The sequence below is a fragment of the Desmodus rotundus genome, chromosome 10, assembly GCF_022682495.2.
Source record: "Desmodus rotundus isolate HL8 chromosome 10, HLdesRot8A.1, whole genome shotgun sequence".
Classification (NCBI taxonomy): Eukaryota; Metazoa; Chordata; class Mammalia; order Chiroptera; family Phyllostomidae; genus Desmodus; species Desmodus rotundus.
The window spans coordinates 19,969,269-19,987,340 of record NC_071396.1 but is presented as its reverse complement, the minus strand read 5'-3'; the positions used below and the strand labels follow the sequence as shown (position 1 = coordinate 19,987,340).

The 18,072-nt window shown below is 54.1% G+C and overlaps 2 long non-coding RNA genes across 4 annotated transcripts; one reads left to right on the top strand and one right to left on the bottom strand.

The window, feature by feature from the left end:
* Positions 1-3,251: 3,251 nt before the first annotated feature.
* LOC123479879 (uncharacterized) lies at positions 3,252-5,773 on the top strand. 2 transcript variants are annotated; one of them, XR_008425451.1, is made up of 3 exons: positions 3,252-3,508; positions 3,927-4,068; positions 5,317-5,773. It is a non-coding gene; the product is annotated as an uncharacterized lncRNA (long non-coding RNA). The 2 variants fall into 2 exon arrangements; XR_006655675.2 differs by having other exon boundaries at positions 5,077-5,773.
* Positions 5,774-7,604: 1,831 nt separating this feature from the next.
* LOC123479880 (uncharacterized) lies at positions 7,605-17,991 on the bottom strand. 2 transcript variants are annotated; one of them, XR_006655679.3, is made up of 4 exons: positions 17,792-17,991; positions 17,439-17,527; positions 10,012-10,410; positions 7,605-9,472 (listed from the first exon to the last, which is right to left on the bottom strand). It is a non-coding gene; the product is annotated as an uncharacterized lncRNA (long non-coding RNA). The 2 variants fall into 2 exon arrangements; XR_006655678.3 differs by having other exon boundaries at positions 10,222-10,410; positions 17,792-17,976.
* Between the last annotated feature and the right edge of the window lie 81 nt (positions 17,992-18,072).

Here is an 18,072-nt window from a genome sequence, read left to right as displayed (position 1 = left end):
TCTGCTTGTTATAAACCCGGCCCGCAGGCCGATTAATCAAACACAGACCCACTGAAAAATCTGCACGAATAGATGATTTTTTTTTAGCTTGGGGTTTTCAGGGTGGGATTTTGGGGGAGTGGGAGGGAAGCTGCCCTGTCAAGATAAACTCCGTAAGAGCGTGGGCAAAATTCCCTTTTTGATCACTAGGTTTAAAAAAAAAAAAATGACAAAGTCACACAAGAGAGGAAATGAAAAGGGAAATTTTTAGACTTCTCATCCGTCCAGAAAGCCCCGGCGGTTTCGGACCCCGCGGGGTAACCGCCGGGCCTGCGGCCGAGCAGCACTCCCAGGAGGCCTTGCGTCACAGCCGTCCGCTCAGCAAGGAAGTACAATCACCGAACCGCAAGCCAGCTCCCTCCCGGGCCCGCAGGCTGCTGCGGAGCGCTTTTAAACAAGAGACTTTCCTGTTTTTGAAACCTGTGAATCCACAGGTCTTACAGGTTACTCAAAGGAACTTATCACTTGCAGCAACCATGGGCGTGAATTTCAAAACTGCTTACTCGAGCCTTGCCCTCCCTCGCTGCAGACATGCATTTACTCACCAGAGGCGGTGCCAACTGCTGACACCGGAGGAAAACACTCTAGTTATACATTAAGCTTTACAGTTGGAGTATCTGAGCCAGACCCTGTCCGAACGACATTGGCTCAGATAACCACACGGAAGAAAACTCCGCAGACATCAACACGCAGTCGGACCCGTGGTCCTTCCTACGGTGGGAGTATTTTTCATGCACACACACACGCGTGCCAATGTAGTGTACAAAATCATCACAATTCATAGGAAACTATTACATTCATCCTAGGATGTGTGGCAAATCTATTGGAAAATTTTAAATGCAGCCAAAGGCATCCCAAACCACTAATGAGGCTGCTGGGAAATGAATGTATTATACAAAAGCATGGGGCATGGGTGAAAGACCCAACCTATCTGACCCAGACCTTCCACCGTATGCAGGGCGGGCTTGTTTTTTCTCTTGAGCAAATAGGAGTCCAATTAGAGAGGGCACTACAAAACTGATGAGCTACATCCAACGTCCCTCCTCCCTGCCCAGGACAGCAGCTCAAGAGACAGGCCAAACCTAGCGACCACATGGGACAGCCGCGTCCTGGTTCAGCTTCCACCCTGGCTAGGGGCGACGTGGCACGGCTCAAGCATTGCCTGTGGCATTGACCCTGGGCTCCCTTGCTGGCAGCGTCCGCCCCCACAGCGCAGAGCTGAAGTTAGCAGAGAGCTTCAGAAGTTGGGGCAGCTTCCGTTTTCAGGAACTGCCCAATCAGAGCGCGGATGAACAATCCGTGAACCTGATTCTGCAGCCGCCGCCACCGACCTCTACGCTGACTCCGCAAAATCCGCGTGGCAAAAGGAATCCACCAGACACTTACCTTACCTCACACTTTTTGGTCTTTTGGGGTCAGAGTCAACGCTTAGCTCATCCAGAAAAACACTCACATCTTCCAAAAACAACCTGCTCTCAGTTGGAGCAGCTGGTGTTCTGTTTATCTTGTCTTATTGTTCTGCATTCCAATAAATCCGCTAGCTCTGGCACGTCGAGATGGACACTAGAAAGTCACTTTGCTGTGACTTTTATGTTTGCAGGGGGCGGGGGGGGGGTCCCTCCACATATTCGAACTTCTCTCTCACGTGAAATGCGAGAGAATGAATGGGACGATGGCAAAAGTGTCAGAAGTAGATCCCGCAAAGATTGTGACTGGCCTACGGTGGCCTAGCACAGTGAATCCTTGGGGAAAAGCACAATGAAACAAAAGAATTCCCGAGAATTCCAGCCTTCCCACACAGGCCATTGTAACACTCGTTGGCAAGTCCTCGTGTTGTATGGAAGGCATCCTGTTCTTCAAAAATGTTTTTAAAATCACGTCTTTTCCACTCTTCCTTTGGAAAAGACATTGCTACAAAACCAACAGAATTGAGAGCAGTTTGCTGACCTCTGCGGACTGTGGTCACTCAGGAATCTTGGGCCTACCCGCTGCTGCCTGACTCAGACGGAGCTTGCGGGACAATTGCCCAACCGCCTCGCCTTGGCCGGGTCGACCACGGCTCTGTGCCCTCTCTCCAGGGGAGAAGCATTGCCCAATGGAAAAGGCTGCCTCTCGGGTTGCACGCCACCACTGACTTGGCCCCCCCGCCTGTGCCGCCAGGCCTGCTTCCAGAACCGCATGTCCCTGCTGCCCTGGGCCTTGCACCCGAGATGCCAACGAGGGCACTAGGTAATAGGCACTTTTGACAAAGGACACGGCAGTAGGTCTTCCCACCACTCATGGGAAGCTCTCCAGGTGGGATCATTACCATCCCGCCCCTCAGACCAACCAAACATAGAGGAAAACAGGACGTATGGCCAAATGTGTGCCCTCATATGTGTGTCTGTTAAAAGTTTCCTCCTTACACAGAGGGTTCACTCTGCTACTTTATTTTGAATAACAAAACACCCTGAAAGGAATTCCATTAATGCTATCTAGGATGTTTATAGAAGTTGCCTGAAAAGATAGTATTTTTTGAATCAAAGAAATGTTTTAAAATCTTGTAGTTATTCTTGAAGATATGACCTCCAATGGCAAGTGTTAGGTATTGTAAGCAAGTCTTCTAAAGGTTGTTTTTTTTTTTAATTCTTACGAAAATTTTCAAATTCCTCACAGGAAAAGCATAGAGTAAGATGAAAGTCCTTATTCCCATCACCCAGATCTGGAATGACTCAGATTTCTCCACATTGTCTTCTCTTGTCATTGTCCTGGGCCTCTTCTCTTTTGCTCTTCGCCAAGTTGTCTGGAAGGAAACCCCAGCCTCCTGCCCTGTCGCCCTCTCTACTTCAGTGTGCACGGTCCAAACGCAGGGACTCTCCTTGCACGGCCAGAGCCCCATTAACACCGCCTGCAAAGGCAGCACAAGAAGTCCACTTTATGGAACTCGCACATGGTGTGTGGACTTGGCTCATGAAGTAGCGTTTGCAGTGACCACGACCTACAAACTCAAAAGGTACGACATCTCAGAGATACTCGGGCAGAAGCGAGAGGGTGTGTTCCGGAAGGCTGAGTGACATCACTCAACAAGGGCTTGACTGATGACAGAGAGTCTGAGTCAAAATAGGGCGACCTTTCTAAATACGTGTACTTATGCGTGCAACTTTAAATGTGCACGTGATTAAATCAGTAGGTTAACTTTATAACTATTTCACTTGCATCATTAAAAGTGTACATAGTCAAGCTGGCCAAGGAAAGAGACACACAAAACTTTTGTAACCTGCTCGTTGGGAAATGGGGTGTTGCTTCAGATCTGCAGTTACATTGTGGTGCCTTTGACCCATTGCCTGCCAGCCCCTGCCAAGCCTGCTCTTTCTAATGAGAGCATTTGCGTGTCTCCCGGCTGCCAAGCCCTTTTGTGCATACCAGCCTTCTGAAGGACGGCCTGCCGCCCCCTCATTGTTACGGGGGAGAAAATGGAGGTTTCGAGAAAGTGAGTTCATCTCTGGAGGGGGGAGAGATGGAATAGAGGCCTGACTTATACTCTGCTCTATGCTGCCGCCTCGGCAAGCTTTTTCCCCTCCCTTTCCCCAAGCAGCCACTTCAGGTCCACCCTGGACATGTGGCAACATCAAGGTCTCTATCACAGCCTCAAATGGAGGAGAACGGGGAGGCTGGGAAGGCTCAGGCCTGCGGGAGTCACTGTGGAGCCCCTTGCTTTGCCTGCAAAGCCCAAGCATTGTTCTGGCTACAGAGGGCTGGTGATAAGCGATGGATGAACCCACCAGATAGCCTCTCCAGTTCCGCTAAGACAACACGAGTCACAGCATCCGCCGGAAAGCTGGGTGGTTCGGGCAGCTGGGCGGCCAGGGGCTTCCATCACCTTTACGTGTTCCCCTGGCTCCTCTCAGCTGGTGTGGCAGCTGCCTGTTCAGAGTTCCTGCTCCGTCTGACAGCTCTGCTTGGCCACCTCCACTGGTATGAACTCCCACAAAAGGAGGAAGAGAAACTCCCCGAGGGCAGCTGTGCGGGGCATGTGGCTGGCACACACAGGTTAGTGCTGCACGGGAAAACAAAACTAAAACTCAGGGCCTCTGTTTACCACCATTTCTGAACGGCCGGGGAATCCCCAACAAGAGGCTAACCTTTCTTCACGGCAGTGCTTTTACCATTAAAATGAGATACAGGAGGATCATGGCTGGAAAAATAGCCAAGTAATATTATTCACTTAAGGTGAAAAGCGCCATATAAATGCTCCTGAGGCCGGGCCTTAAACAGTCACATATGGTTTCAGGAAAAGCACCCCCGTGCATCAGCTAACAGTAAAAACATGCAGGAGGAAAAGGATCTGGCTGCAAATGAACTGCAACTTGATAAACATTTAGTTGCTAACGCCGTGTTTATTATTTTTCACTAGGATAAAAATTAACTCGTGTGGCCTTGGCCAGAAAGCAGATTGAACTCTACCACGTGGGTGGTGAAATCGATATTTCTTTAGCCTCGAGTTACACACGCCAGCTCCGATTATGCTTGTCAACAGGCCCTGCGGTCTAGACCACAGAGCTGGGGGTGCTTCTGGGAAGCGGGGTCACGGCTTCAGAAAGGGCAGCCTTGGGCGGCCAATGCACCAAAAGGGTGGCTGTCTCGCAGAAGCTTAGGAGATAGGGCCGCCCCCGTCCCTGGGATGCTACATTTCCCAAGAAAGAAGTTACCGCGCACCAAAGCACTGCTGTCACCCCGGGAAGCCAGCGCGGGCTGCACGGAAGCGGCCTGGGGCAGAGCAGGGGGCGCGGGGGCGCGGTGGATTCCGGCGGGACAGGCAGGGGCGCGGTGAACTCCGGCCCCCAGGGGTGGGAGAAGCGCGAGGAGGGGGGGGCGCGCGGACGCGGGGGCTGCCGGGCAGGGGGCGGGACCCAGCTGCCCGCCCCGGGCGCCCCTGGCCACGTGACGGCCTGTCCCGCGCCCTGGTCTCGGCCGACTGCTCCTGGAAGGTTCCTGCAGCGCCGCGCCCCGCCCCAGCGCGGGCTGAGTTATGACTCATGGAAATCCCCTCTGTTTCAGGGAATCAGGTAGCTTTCAAACGCCCCACAATTAATGGCCCTTTGGTCCGGGGAGAACGGCCCAAAACAAAACAACAGGCTGCAGGCTACAGGTTTCAAAACGGGCTGCCGGGTGGCTGTTACCCCGGGGCGGGGGCCCGGCCTGACGTCAGCAAGAGGTCGCTCTCCCTCGGCTGCGGCCCCTCCTGCTCCCTCTCCGCCCACACTCGCCTCTTGTTCCTCCCTCCTTCCCCCTGGCAAGGAGACAGCGGACACGGGGTGGCTCTGGAAAATGGCTCGTTGTCTTACAACATAGCCCACAGACTCCGCAAATTCGGGGGACCCTCAGCCACCGTCTCCACTGGCAAGCCAAAAACACATGTGACTCCGGAGGAGGGGAGAGGCAGCTGGAAATCGAACAGGAGCCACCAGGGCGCATTCCTCCTCGTCTGGCGGTGGCACGGCCCAAAATAGACTCCTGGAGCTGGCCTTGCCCCACTCCATCCGGCCCCTCCCCTGGTCCCCTCACTTGTGCCTCCTCCACCTCCACTCCGCAGAGGCGGCAGCAGCTGCCCCCGTGTGAACGCAGAGTGATCTGGAACAGCGATTTTCAACGGGTGTGCCCCAAGGATTTTCAAAACATGCAATACCTGACTTGTTAGTCAGCCTCGCTGACCTCTTTTTCCCTTAGCTTGTCGAATAAAGAATGACAACAGCCAACCCAACCATAGCTGTCTGGTGTGAATGAATCAAAATTATACCTGGTTTGGGGGGGTTTTTGTTTTTTGTCAGACCCACAAAATATATATACATGTTTTTGGTGTGCTGCAGAATGTTGGTAATGTGTTTATGTGTGCCGTGACGTGAGAAAGGCTGAAAGTCGCTGCGCTGGAACAAGGGTTCCAAGGCCAGGTCAGCGTGTCCAGCCCGGCCCCGCAATATTTGTGTTTCCCCTCCGGCTTGTTTTCACTGGCACCGGGTCCAGCAGGGCCACAGGAAACCGTCCCTGGCAGGGCGGCTGGCAGTGGTCACGGGTGTGAGCGCTGGTGGAGAGCACAATGCCCCTGCGGCTCTTAACTGCCATGCAGCCTCAGCAAGCCCTCTTGGGGTGGAGAGTCCCCTGACCCTGCCCTGCTCTGTCCAGGGAAGCTCTTTAACAGCAGAAATCTGCCCCAGACCTCAGGTCAGGAAGTCTGCTTCCAGGAAGGGGGGCGGGGGGCGGGGGAGCAGGCCCAGGCCCAGGAGTGTGGTGGCTCCTCCCTCATCCCTTCTCTGATTGGGACAGCAGGCAGCAGAGGACCTTGGGGCAGGGAGCACTTGGTAAATCGGAGCCTCCAAACGCTCTCTCCGAAGCATGAGCTTCCTGTGAAAAGCATATTGGCGACGAAAAAGAAAGCACACCAAAAACCGAGTAAATTTACACAAAACCCGAAAGAGAGTCCCGAGTGTGCGGTGGGCGGGTGGGGTAGGGGGTCGCGCGTGGAGTGGCACGAGCAGGTAACTGCGCTTCAGCCGTAGCACAGGCCGAGCACACACAGCAGGTCTTTAGCAGAAATGTTGGAAGGATGGCTGAACAAGCAGCTGAGTGAATAAAAGGAATGAAGTTGTTTAAGCACAAAGGAAGCAAAAATGAGCCCAAACTTTCTGGGAGGTGAGGAGGATGGGGTGGGAGCATGTCCGGGATAAAAACTATTTGCTTTGAAAGAGAACAGACTTCTGAAGCGTCCATGCAAACCAGGGGTCTGACGTAAGACTCTGTGATGATGACAACACTAGATGAATGTATTAAACACGTCCCACGTACCAGGTACTGAGGGTATCTGCACAGCATCCTCGAGGTCAGTTCCCAGGGCTCCCTCAGAAGGCAGGAACTAGCTGGAAGGTGTGTCAGCTTTTTGGAGCAGTGAAGAAGAGAGCCCTGGGCCCCAAGGCTTTAGGAGGTCTGCAATGGGAACAACCCAGGCATGTCTCCAAAGTTGGTCACAGTGGGCCTCGTCATGGCCCTGCCTGCCCCATCTCGCCATCCAGTCGTTCCTGCCTCCATTGGTCGTTGCTGAGAGGGGACCCTTGCTCTCCTGCTGACTTACGGGCAGAGACCCCTAGGGCAAGATGGAGCTTTGCTGTCCACGCAGCATGACTGGTCACCTCCCACCTCCCTGCTGCTCCTCCTCCCTCAGAAGCACCAGACCTTCGGAGGAAGCCCCATAAGCCTCGTGTCTGCTCCGCAGAAACCACCCCAGACCAGCCTTGCTGGGCCTTCTCTGCACTGTCTGGGAGCATAGTCCAAACTTCTAAGACATTAAGGGACCTGGATTAGCAGAAGCGACACCAAGGGGCCTGTCCTCAGTGGGCCTGTGGGCCTCTCTCACCTTTGAGAGAGGAACAAGGAGCAAAGGTTTCTCCCGATCGAAGTGTCCGTGCTTCTGCGATGCCCCGGCACGACGGAGATCCCTCCCCGCACCTCACATTTCCTCCCCGGGAGACACACGTTACTCATTTTGGCCACCTCAAGGGACTTCTTTCTCCTTCAAGTTCTGCACGTCACTCTGCTTTATTTATTCGTCTCCTTTATTTCAAACCTCCACACAGCCCTGACACCACAGACGTGCATTAGTAATGTGTCCCATGTGGGCACGCGTGGGAATCCTGTCGGCTCCTGTGAAAGTCTCCCGGGAGAGAGGTGGGCGGGCTCCACTGAGTGGGCCCCTGGGGGAGGAGCTCTTGCTTGAACACGGCCCTTGTCCTGCCAGGCACCAGCACTGAGAAGGGTGACTGTGCACCTGAGCTCCCTTCCCACTACTCAGGCACCCTGGCCCCACCCTCAGCAACCCCACACATCCCAGCAGACTGGATTCCCATCACCCACCCACTGACGTTCCATTAAAAATCAGGACTGTGGACAGGTCCCGGAATACCACTCTGCACCCCAGCAGGTGTGTGATCTACCTGGACAAAAGGGTAGAACGTGAAGCCTCTGCCAACTGCTTGGGCAAGAGCTTTGTGAGCTGTTTGGCTAACAGCACGCAGACCAGTCCGTGCCCACATCATGGATACAGAGACAAAGCGGATGCTCCCGTGTCCTCCCGACACAGCAAGGTGCCCGTCTCTGCTAAACACCTCTGTGTCCCTGGAAGGTGGCACAGGTAATAGCCAGCACATGCTCTCCACGGCCACAGACACCTGGTTCCACTCCTGGCTGGCTGGACTCCTGAGCCTCTGGCTCATCCTCTGTAAAACGAGGATAAACAGCTTCTTGGGGGGCTGCTGCAATGCATATAGACGTCAGACTTACGGTAGGTCCTTCATAACTTGAATCCACGCCAACGCAAATTGTTAGCAGCATCCATTTTCACAGGGACTTGGTACTAAAGACAATACCAGCTACAACTGACTGAGCAGTTTTTATGATTCGTGTGTGTGTTAAATGCTTTATCTCGATTCACACTAGCCCTGCAAGGTAGGGATTGTTATCCTCATTGGACAAATAAGAAATCTGAGGCTCAGAGCACTTAAGTAAGTTGCCCGGAGTCACACAGCCAGGTCGTGGCAGAGATGGCTCCCGTGGAGGTCGCACCTGCTTCCCTGCACGCTTGCCCCAGTGACGCTTCCGTCTCAGGCTGTGCAGCTTCCTGATGCGTCGGTACCAGCGGGGCTCAGATCTCACAACGGCAGCACAGTAAACGCCGAGTGATTTTGAGGAGGGCTACAGACGTGTGCACGACCCCTTGACTAAGGGCAATGCTGTCAGCCAGCATACCAGTCTGCCAAAGACTCAAGTTCAAAACCTGCCAACTGAAAAGCGCTGATTTGGCCAGACGGACCCTCAGCCCAGAGCCATGTAGGAAATAGACAAGGGCCATTCAAAAGGACTGTGACTCAGATGGGAAGTTCCTGCCCAAAAATAACACTCAATAAACCAAACAGCCAGCCCATCGGAAGGCATCTGTGTACATTTGGGTAATGATGCACTTATTCGAAGTAGTTGGAAAGGGAGGGTGAGAGACAGAACCCATTTCTGCACAAGCAGAGATGCACCCTGTGCCTCCTTGGAGAATGGCACCCACAAGCCCAAGGGCGTTGACTTGATTGGAGAGGCCGCCCCTGGCGGAGGGGCGCCCATGGGTGAGCTGTAGCACAAAGGTGCCCACAGGACAAGCAGGAGTGAAAACGTCGGCGCGGAATGGTGAGAAGTACCATTCTGCACCTTAGCCCTCCGTGCCTTCTTCAGTGTCTCAGCGATGGTGACTGCTTTGGAGCAACTCCTCATTGGCAAAGCCACGGTTGTTAAGAAGCCGGGAACCTGGAGCCTGGAGTGGCCTGGGAAGCCGTTCGTTCTCTGTTGCAGCAGACCAGACTGTCCTTGCTGACTCAGACCCCATCACCTACCAACCGTGAGTCACACGCAAGCAGTCGAGCCACTATTGGGAAGAGAGATAATGGGGTGATGTTTATCAGTGGCTGCATCTTAGCAAAGGAGGAGCATTGCCTAATCGCTGGTCGTATTCATACACATTCCCTTCCAGATCACTGCCTGGTAGCTCTTGGGATGATTTCTAACTGTCAATATTTACAGAACCAGGCACTTAACAACAGCCAGGCAAGTTCAAGGTCTCCAAGGATGAGTCATGCCCCGTGAAGCCTTTTATCTGAGGATCGCAGCTCTGACTCCATTGGCTGGAGCAGCCGGGAGTCACCAGGTCATTGAAAACACATGCCTGGTAACCAATATTTGTGAAATCAAAGTACGGGGGGAGAGGGCCTGGGTTTGGAAGCATACAGAGCTGCCTTTTCTTATCTGCTTTCTGATCAATATAGTTCTGGGACTTGGAGGGAGCGGCGGAGAGGTGGCACCAGGAGCCCAGGTCAGGCTCCGCTGGCAGCAAGATACATCGTAACTATCCTGGGTGACACTGTGGCCTTTGCTGGAGAGGGCACCTGCCTCATGCCAGACACTCACCAAGGAAGGAGGACTTAAGAGACACTGGACTTAGAGCAGGCTGACCACTGACTGGCCTGGTCCCCTGAGCAAGCAAAGGAGACCCATCTGCCCAGGTGGAAACCCTCAGCTCTAGTCATGCGCTGGAAGACCGTTTCTTTGGGTTTTGAAACCCCAGGTGTTCAGCAGTCACTCATTTAAAACACAGACAACCTCCCGAGCAGGGCACACCTCCAGTCTCATCAAGTGGGGGATCCTGTGTGGCAATACGTGGGGAGCGAAGAGGAAGAGGGCAGGGACGAGGGCCCACCGAGGAAGGCTCTGCAGGAGGAAGTGGGCAGGAGGGGCCCCGCACAGGGCAGCTTTGTGACACCGTTGCTGCGCAAGCCCTCGGCCGGTCCCTGGAATGTGGTCGTTTGTCTGTAGAGAAGAAAGGAAGCTTGTTTTCACATCAACATTAAATGAAGAAATGCCACCACACTTCAGAAAAGGCCACTACCAGTACGAGTGACCGTGCGCAAACTCCCCTCCCCAGCTTGCACACAGAAGTTGGTTGCAACCACGTGGACGGCCATGTCTTTGCCAAAGACCCTTGGGGACCCTGTACTACGCAACAGGGGCCAGTTGGTCAACAGCGAGCTCCAGACTCCCAGTTGCCTCTGAAATCAATGCGCTAAGCTTGGCTTGAGAAAAGGAGCTCTTCAGGGGACAGGATTACTATTCAGTTGTGTGGTGGAAAATGTCTTTGATCGGAAATGCTAGAGGAATGAGAAATATCAAAACAAACACACTGGGCCCTGGCTGGTGTGGCTCAGCTGGCCTGCGAACCGAAAGGTCAGTGGTTTGATTCCCGGTCAGAGCACATGCCTGGGTTGCAGGCCAGGTCCTCAGTTGCGGGTGCACAAGAGGCAATCGATCACTGTTTCTCTCAATCATTGATGTTTCTCTCCCTCTCTTTCTCCCTCCATTCCTCTCTCTCTGAAATAAATAAATAAAATCTTTAAAAAAAAAAAAAAAACTTTGCATACTGGGTCCTTGAAAATGGGTCTGACCTCTTACTAGGCCCAACAGGTCTGAAGCTCAGAGATGTTCCCAGACATTTCCAGATTATTCCGAGATGAGATGAGCTTGTGGTTCCTACAGACGAAGAGATAACAGCCCCACAGCCCGCTCCAGGCCCACAAATCAAAGGCCGGTCTTCCTGCAGCAGCTGTGTGGAAACACAATGTCGGCATCATCTTCAGTCACGAAGAGCAACAAGGGATGTACTTCAGGGTCCAGCGACCAGCTCAGTCCTGGCCCCTTCCAGCCACTGTGTACCAGGATGCCAGGGCTGGGGACACATGGAGAACGTGCCGCCAGCTGTGGGCCCCGGCCGTCCTCAGACACACAGATGTGGGCTATGTGTACGCACACAGGTGCTGAGTGAGAATCTGGGGGACGAAGAGGCAGCCAGCGGGGAGAATGGAGCTTCTGAGTCTCTCTGAAAGGCTCCAACATCACAAGAGCTTCTGTGGGGTGGCGGCTGCTGGGGTGGCTTCTGTTTCATTTCCCCTTAAGATCCTGCTCTCCTTCGGGGGTGGAGGTAAGGAGAGGCTGAGCAGCGAGGGGCTCCTGAGAAGTGTGGTGAGAGGCTGGGCCCATCGCTGTTCCCCTTTCCCTGCATTCTCGAGGAAAGCCTGCAGACTCCCTAGCACACTGCAGGCCATTACATGCTCCGAAGGTGTCGAAACCTTATCTCAGGCAGCTGAGGCTGCCACAACCAAGTGCCTCAGACTAAGTGGCTTAAACAACAGAAATGTATTTCGTCACAGCTCTGGGGGATGCAAGGCCAAGGCCAAGGCGTTGTCAAGGTTGGTTCCTTCTGAGGTTTCTGGCCTCTCATCTTCGTTTGTCTATGGCTGGCTGCTCCCTGTGCGTCTTCACACCATCTTCACGGTGTGTCCGCATCTTCCTCCCCTTTTCTTATAAGGACACCAGTCAGATTAGATTAGGACCTCATTTTAACTTAAAACTAACTCCTTTTAACTTAATTACCTCTTCCAGGTCCCCGAGTTTGAACACAGTCCCTTCTGAGGCCCTGGGGGTCAGGACTTCAGGCATAACAAAGGGGCAGGAGGAAGAGGGGCAAAGTTCCTAGAGCCCCTGCTTGGGCTCAGCTCCGCACCAGACAGCAGACATCAGAGATGAGAAGACAATCTCGCTGTGACTGACTGACTCAGTGGCAGCCCCAGTGAATGGGTATGTGGATGGATCAACAATGAATGAACTGATGCACAAACATCGGAACCGGCCCCGGAGCCCAGGGCGCTGAGCAAGGAACCGCACTGGGTCCGGAAGCGTAGATGAGCCAGGAGCTGGCCATTCCTGCCCACCACCACCTACGACAGGGTGTCAGAGGTAATTAGGGAAGTTTAGCAGCGAAGGACCACTACTCTATGTGCCCCAGGGAAGCCTGGCCAGCTCTTGTCCAAAACTGAGAGCAGGAGCCCCGTGCACAGAGGTGCAACGCCCCCAGACGGAAAGCAGACTCTCCTTTATGCTCACCCTGCTGCACCGCCCCACCGGGGGCAGGGAGACACACTCCACTGTGGGTCACAGCATCCCAAGGCCACAAAGCAGGTGGAAAGCCCCCGCGAGCAGCACCTAAGGTTCGCTGGATGAGGCTACCTGCCACAGGCCCCCACCAGCTGCTGTGCAGTGACAGGGTGATGCTCTGTCCCTGAGATCTTGTCAGACCCGTTCAATGAGAGTGAAAGTGTCCACATCCTCAACTCCATCCCCTTAAAACAGTGTCTGATCCCGAAACTGCAGCCGTAGCAGGGAAGCCGAGCAGAGGAACAGAGAGACAGCAGGCCCGCCGGCTGCAGCGTCGGCGCGACCTTCCACTTCCTGCGAACGCCTCAGCTGTCGCTCGGTTGTTATTATCTGAGCTGTGAGTGTTTACTTAATCAATCTTCACAGACATTTCCAAACGGGTACTTTTGTGACTCCACGAGGCCAGAGTTCCTGCCACCGTCACTCAGAGCTGGCAGGGGCAGGCCAGCTGACTGTCATCTGATCCCACCGTGTGTGCAAACTTTGAACCAGCTCCTGCCCTGTCTTCCAGGCTCCCCGTGAGCCCTGGTCAGCTCTCGATCGAACAGCTAACGCACAAACACACAAGTACCCGCACCACCCGACCTCCCTCACGCTGGCTGCCAGCACACCTCCCTCGGTGTGCACACGGCGGCCCCAGGACGGCCTACCCTGGAATCTCTGCTTTGCAAACAAGCATGGGGCTCAGAGCAGTGAGCTGCTATTTCCTCTGCCCTCGGAGGGGTTTTTATGGGGTTTTCATTCGGTTTCATTTTTGCCACCGTGCTTCTGAGAATGGCTCCTTTGTTCTTCCTTCCCTTGTTGCTTAGACCCTCCAAGGCAGTCTGCTCAGAAAGCCACACAGCTGCGGCCTCAGACATGTACCCCTACAAAGACGTACCTGAGAAAAACCCCATCTTTCACGGATTCTCAAGTACTGGCCTTTAGGACAGAGGACGCACGTCCCCAGGGGGTGTCCCTCACCACCGGCCCAGGGGAGGCAGTGCAGGGCCCAGGGCTGGTGGCCTGGTGTCTGTCTGCCTAGGACAGGAGTCCCTTCTTCTGGAAAATCCTCCCTCCCACACTAATCGTAGGGTCCAGATGTGAGCTGCCATCTGCTCAGAGACCCTCCCCCAGCCACAGGGATTGAGCCAGTGACAGTCACCTGACCCCAGGGAGGGCCATCACAGCCTCACCCTGGGACTCGCTCCCACTCTCAGTCCCTCTGGCGAGGGAGCAGTGAGGAGTGATGAGCAGAAGCTGCCGTTGGGCACACTCCCTGCCGTGTGGAGAAGGCATATCCAAGACATTGAAATTGGGAGCTGGTGGAAGATGATGTGAGACTAGCGAGAGCACCAGGCAGGGCCGCATCCCCGGGACAGGTGCCCTCACAGCCTCTTCCCCCTCGCAGTTGTTACACGGAGCCCCCTGGAAGCCCCAGCTGGTGGAGTTGCATTTCTCTGGCATGTGGCTAATAATAGAGTCTCGTTGAAACCCTGCCGATTGCATAGCAGCCGTCCTGCCTGAGCTGGACCAGCTGACCTCTGCAGTGACCATGGAAACAGGAGGGGACAAAGGGACAGGAAGGAGGCGGGCAGAACTGACCTGGAAGAAGACCAGTGTGCCAGGTTATTAGGGCACGGAACACAGAGGCCCTGTTGCAGTTTTGAGATGTCCAAGTCCTCACCAAGTCAGCCCCTTCCCGACCATGTTCTCAGGGGCAGAGGCAATTATCTGCATAATGGAAGTGTTTCTTAGAACAGGTTTCAGATGGCAGCCCTTTGGCAGCACACTAACAACAGCCCCTTGGAAAACTCCATGCTCTCGACTAAAAAGCCAGCCATGACCCCTGGAGGGAAGGTGGCAGCTGCCCCTCCCATCATATCCTTGGCTAAGGGGACAAATGGCCTCCAGGAGAGCCAGCTCAGCTGTCCGCTCCCTCATCTCACATCTGCCTGAGCTGAGCCCCTCAGGACCCAGGCACTCGCCTGAATATGACTCCCAAACAGGAGGGAGCCCCCGAAGTGGGTGCAGACCGAGGAGGTGCCTCATGAACCAAGTCCCTGCTCCCTGAAACTGGAACACGGGAAGGCCTAAGTCAGAGGGTCCGCCCGATGTGCAGAGAGGCCGCAGAATCCAGCTGAATCCCCTCACTCGCCCGAAAGGGTCAAAGGAGGGCCAGCAACCACAGGGGTCAGAGCCTCCGTTTTGACTCCAAGTTCAAAGAAGCTAGCTAAAGCCACATGGGCCCCTGGCACCACCCTAAGAAACGGATTCAACCCTGAGTCAGAGAGGAAGCCGACACTCACTGAATCACCCGTCTACTTCCTCCCGCCCACAGCAGCTCAGCCAAGACCCGCCACCACTTCCGAGGGGCGACTTCGTGACTGCCACTCGGAAAAGCTGATGCCCTGAAGAAGAGCAGGCAGGGCCACACTCACACGGCGCCGGCAGCCCCCACCGCCTTCACCGTGGCTCCCCAGCCCCCCACGTTTTCCAGAGCGAGGCTTCTCATCTTGTGACAGCCCCTGACAGGCCGGCACTGCCCTGGGCCGTGTTATTTTTCACTTCCCTGTTCAGAACGCGGACGCCCTTCCCAAATGCCATGAATCATCACCATGGAGCAACGGCCACTCAGCGAGGCCGGAAACCACTGCACGCCAGACCGAAAAGGAGCAGTTCACCACTGCAGCCCTCTCTACCCCGCTGGTCATCATGGCATGAGGTCACAGCCAAGGCTGCCGGACAGAGCTGCTGGGTCGGGCACTCAGCTTTCCCGCCACCTACTCTCCAACCTGTCCCACACTAGGTCATGGGCAGCACCAGGCACCTCCGACTCCTCTAGCGGCTTCCTTGACTACACGGGCTAAAGCGAAGCTCTTGTCTTCCAGTCCTCGGAGGGAGAGAAATGGTAGGTCCCTTCAGGACCGAGGGCGCTGAGGTCAGGTGCGTGCGGCCCAGAGCAGGGCCGCCACCAGGTCAGGGGAGTAGGCTCTCTGCCTGCAAGTAGCCTTGCAGTCATGATACAAATGTCATCCCCTTTGTGACCAGGACCATGTGGCCTTCTAGTGGCCACTCATCAAGTGCCCCAGCGTAGTGGCCAGTGAGTCTGTGAATGGAAAAATCAGTGAAGGAGCTTCGGTCTCCTCTGCGCCTGGCCCCTCGTGGAAGGGGGAGAGCCTTGTGTGACGCCATTGTTTCTGCTCCTGTGTAATCACAGACAGCACCGTCCAAAAGGAAATGATCTAGGAAATGCAAATCCACCCAGCAATGTCACATCAGTTTCAACCTGTCAGATTGACCAGAGCTTTAAATATCCACAGCGGCAGTAGCCAGAGCTGGCCGGAGAGTGGGAAGCGGCCGGTCCTGCACTGTTGGGACCGGAGGCGGAGGCGGTTTGACCCTCTGCATTTCCATTAGTGAGTAACGTTTGACTCCTTAATTTCAAGACTGGAAATTTACCTTTGGCCGATCAACCAGAAAAAGGCACCAAGTACAAAGACCATCACAGTGTGAGAAATAAATACAAACAAGAAACTGAGATAGTCAGATGTGATTGAGCAGTAATTATAATACATTTGGTAAAATACTACGTAGCCATTAAAAATAATCTTGGAAATCTATACCCCCAGCCATAGAAGAGTATTTGCATGGATCATGAAGAAATATTTAGGCTTTTTTTTTTTATTTTATTTACTTATTTTCAGAGAGAGGGGAAGGGAGAGAGGAAGAGAGGGAGAGAAACATCAATGTGTGGTTGCCTTTCGCACGCCCCCTACTGGGGACCTGGCCCACAACCCAGGCACGTGCCCTGACGGGGAATCAAACCTGCGATCCTTCGGTTTGCAGGCTGACAGTCAATCCACTGAGCCACACCAGCCAGGGTGGAAATATTTAGGCTTTTCAAGCTATATGTTCTCAACTCTGCCCTTGTACCAGGGGAAGCAGCCACAGACAGTACACAAACAGGTGGGTGCACTGTGTGCCAATAAAACTTTATTTATAAAAACAGGCTGGGAGCCAGATTTGGCCCAGGCAGTAGTTTGCCTACTAGATGATCTGATCAACTACCTTTCCCGTAGGTCAGACTCTACTTCTGGTTGTGTAACTGCTTCCCACACACCCCCCTCTCAGGGGAGCTGACTGACGGCCATACTCCTGCAGTGAGTCCAACTCTTAGCCAGGGACCACCAAGGAAGTGAAGAAACACAAAAAAGGAATTCGTTTCACTTTTTCACTAAACAACAAGTCCTTTGAATTCTTAATTGGAAACTTTCACACATGAGTTAAGGTTGCTGCAACTCATTTCCTGCAGTCCTGCTTGCCTGTTTAAGCAAAATAGTTGTTGACCGGGGAGGGTGACCTTTGACCTCTGGCAGCTGCCTACAAAATACTTTACTGGCTCATTTGCATACACCGTGTTACAAACACACTGACACATTCTTCTCTTTTCACGTAAAATTCTGACTTCCTTGATGAAGTAGGTACCAAAACAAGATCTCAAAACAGAACATGGCCAGGAAGAGACGGGAGATTTTTGTTTCCCTCCTGCTGTGGGCAAACAGCCTCTTGGACTGAAGTCAGGAAGCACGCACTGAGCCCCCTGCTCGCCCCGAGCCAGCCCTTTGGGGAGGGTTGGCCACAGCGCAGATCGGACATCTGCCTCTGCTCTTGGAGGAGAGCTGAGATTTACACACAGCAATGAGGAGTCTGTCCTCTGCTGCACCAACCCCCAGCCAGGACCCATCCCTCCCTGCCCGAGTCTCTCACTCACCGCCTCTGAGCAGGCAGAGGACCTCTGAGAGAGAGACAACCGTGTCCTAGAGCAGACCGCCGCGCCCTGATCACAAGGGGGGAGGGGCGATACTCACCCTGGGAACGCATCCCGGAGCAGCCTCCCTCAGCCTCACCCAGCCCAGTCTCCAGCCTCACCCGCTCCAAATTCTGGTAGCAAAACATCCTAAAAGTGAGAGGTAGGTAGAACATGTGTTTCCCATTTGTTCTAAGCACCCTGTGTCCACATATACGAGATCCTTACAGGCTGGATGTGTTTTCTGGGTTATTCAGACCTCTTTGCACACTTCAGCATTAGGACACATGTGAACACACTTCTCTAAGGGACACAGAGATGACAAACTCTCCCTCCGAGAGAGGGAGGCAGTGGGAAATCTGCTGGCATGCCAAGGACAGCCAGTGCTGAGTCCGGGGCCCTGGGGGGTCCCACCTGGGGAGCCTGGTCCTCCACGCCTCCACGCCTCCACCCAGCGGGATCCTGCTGGGACTCCACTCCCTAGCATCTCAAGCGGCTTCCCAAAGATTCAAAGGTCCCGTTTTTCTTCCTTGTCCTCCTATATCTAGACATGTTTCCCAGCCTTCCCACGGAAAATCCCGGAGCTGGCCACTTCCTGTTTTTGTTTTGTTTTGCTCCCCCGCGGTGTGCCCTTCGACCTTTTGTCCTTTGTCGTGAACTTCCACTCAAACTGGGAAGCATATCACCGACCCCAA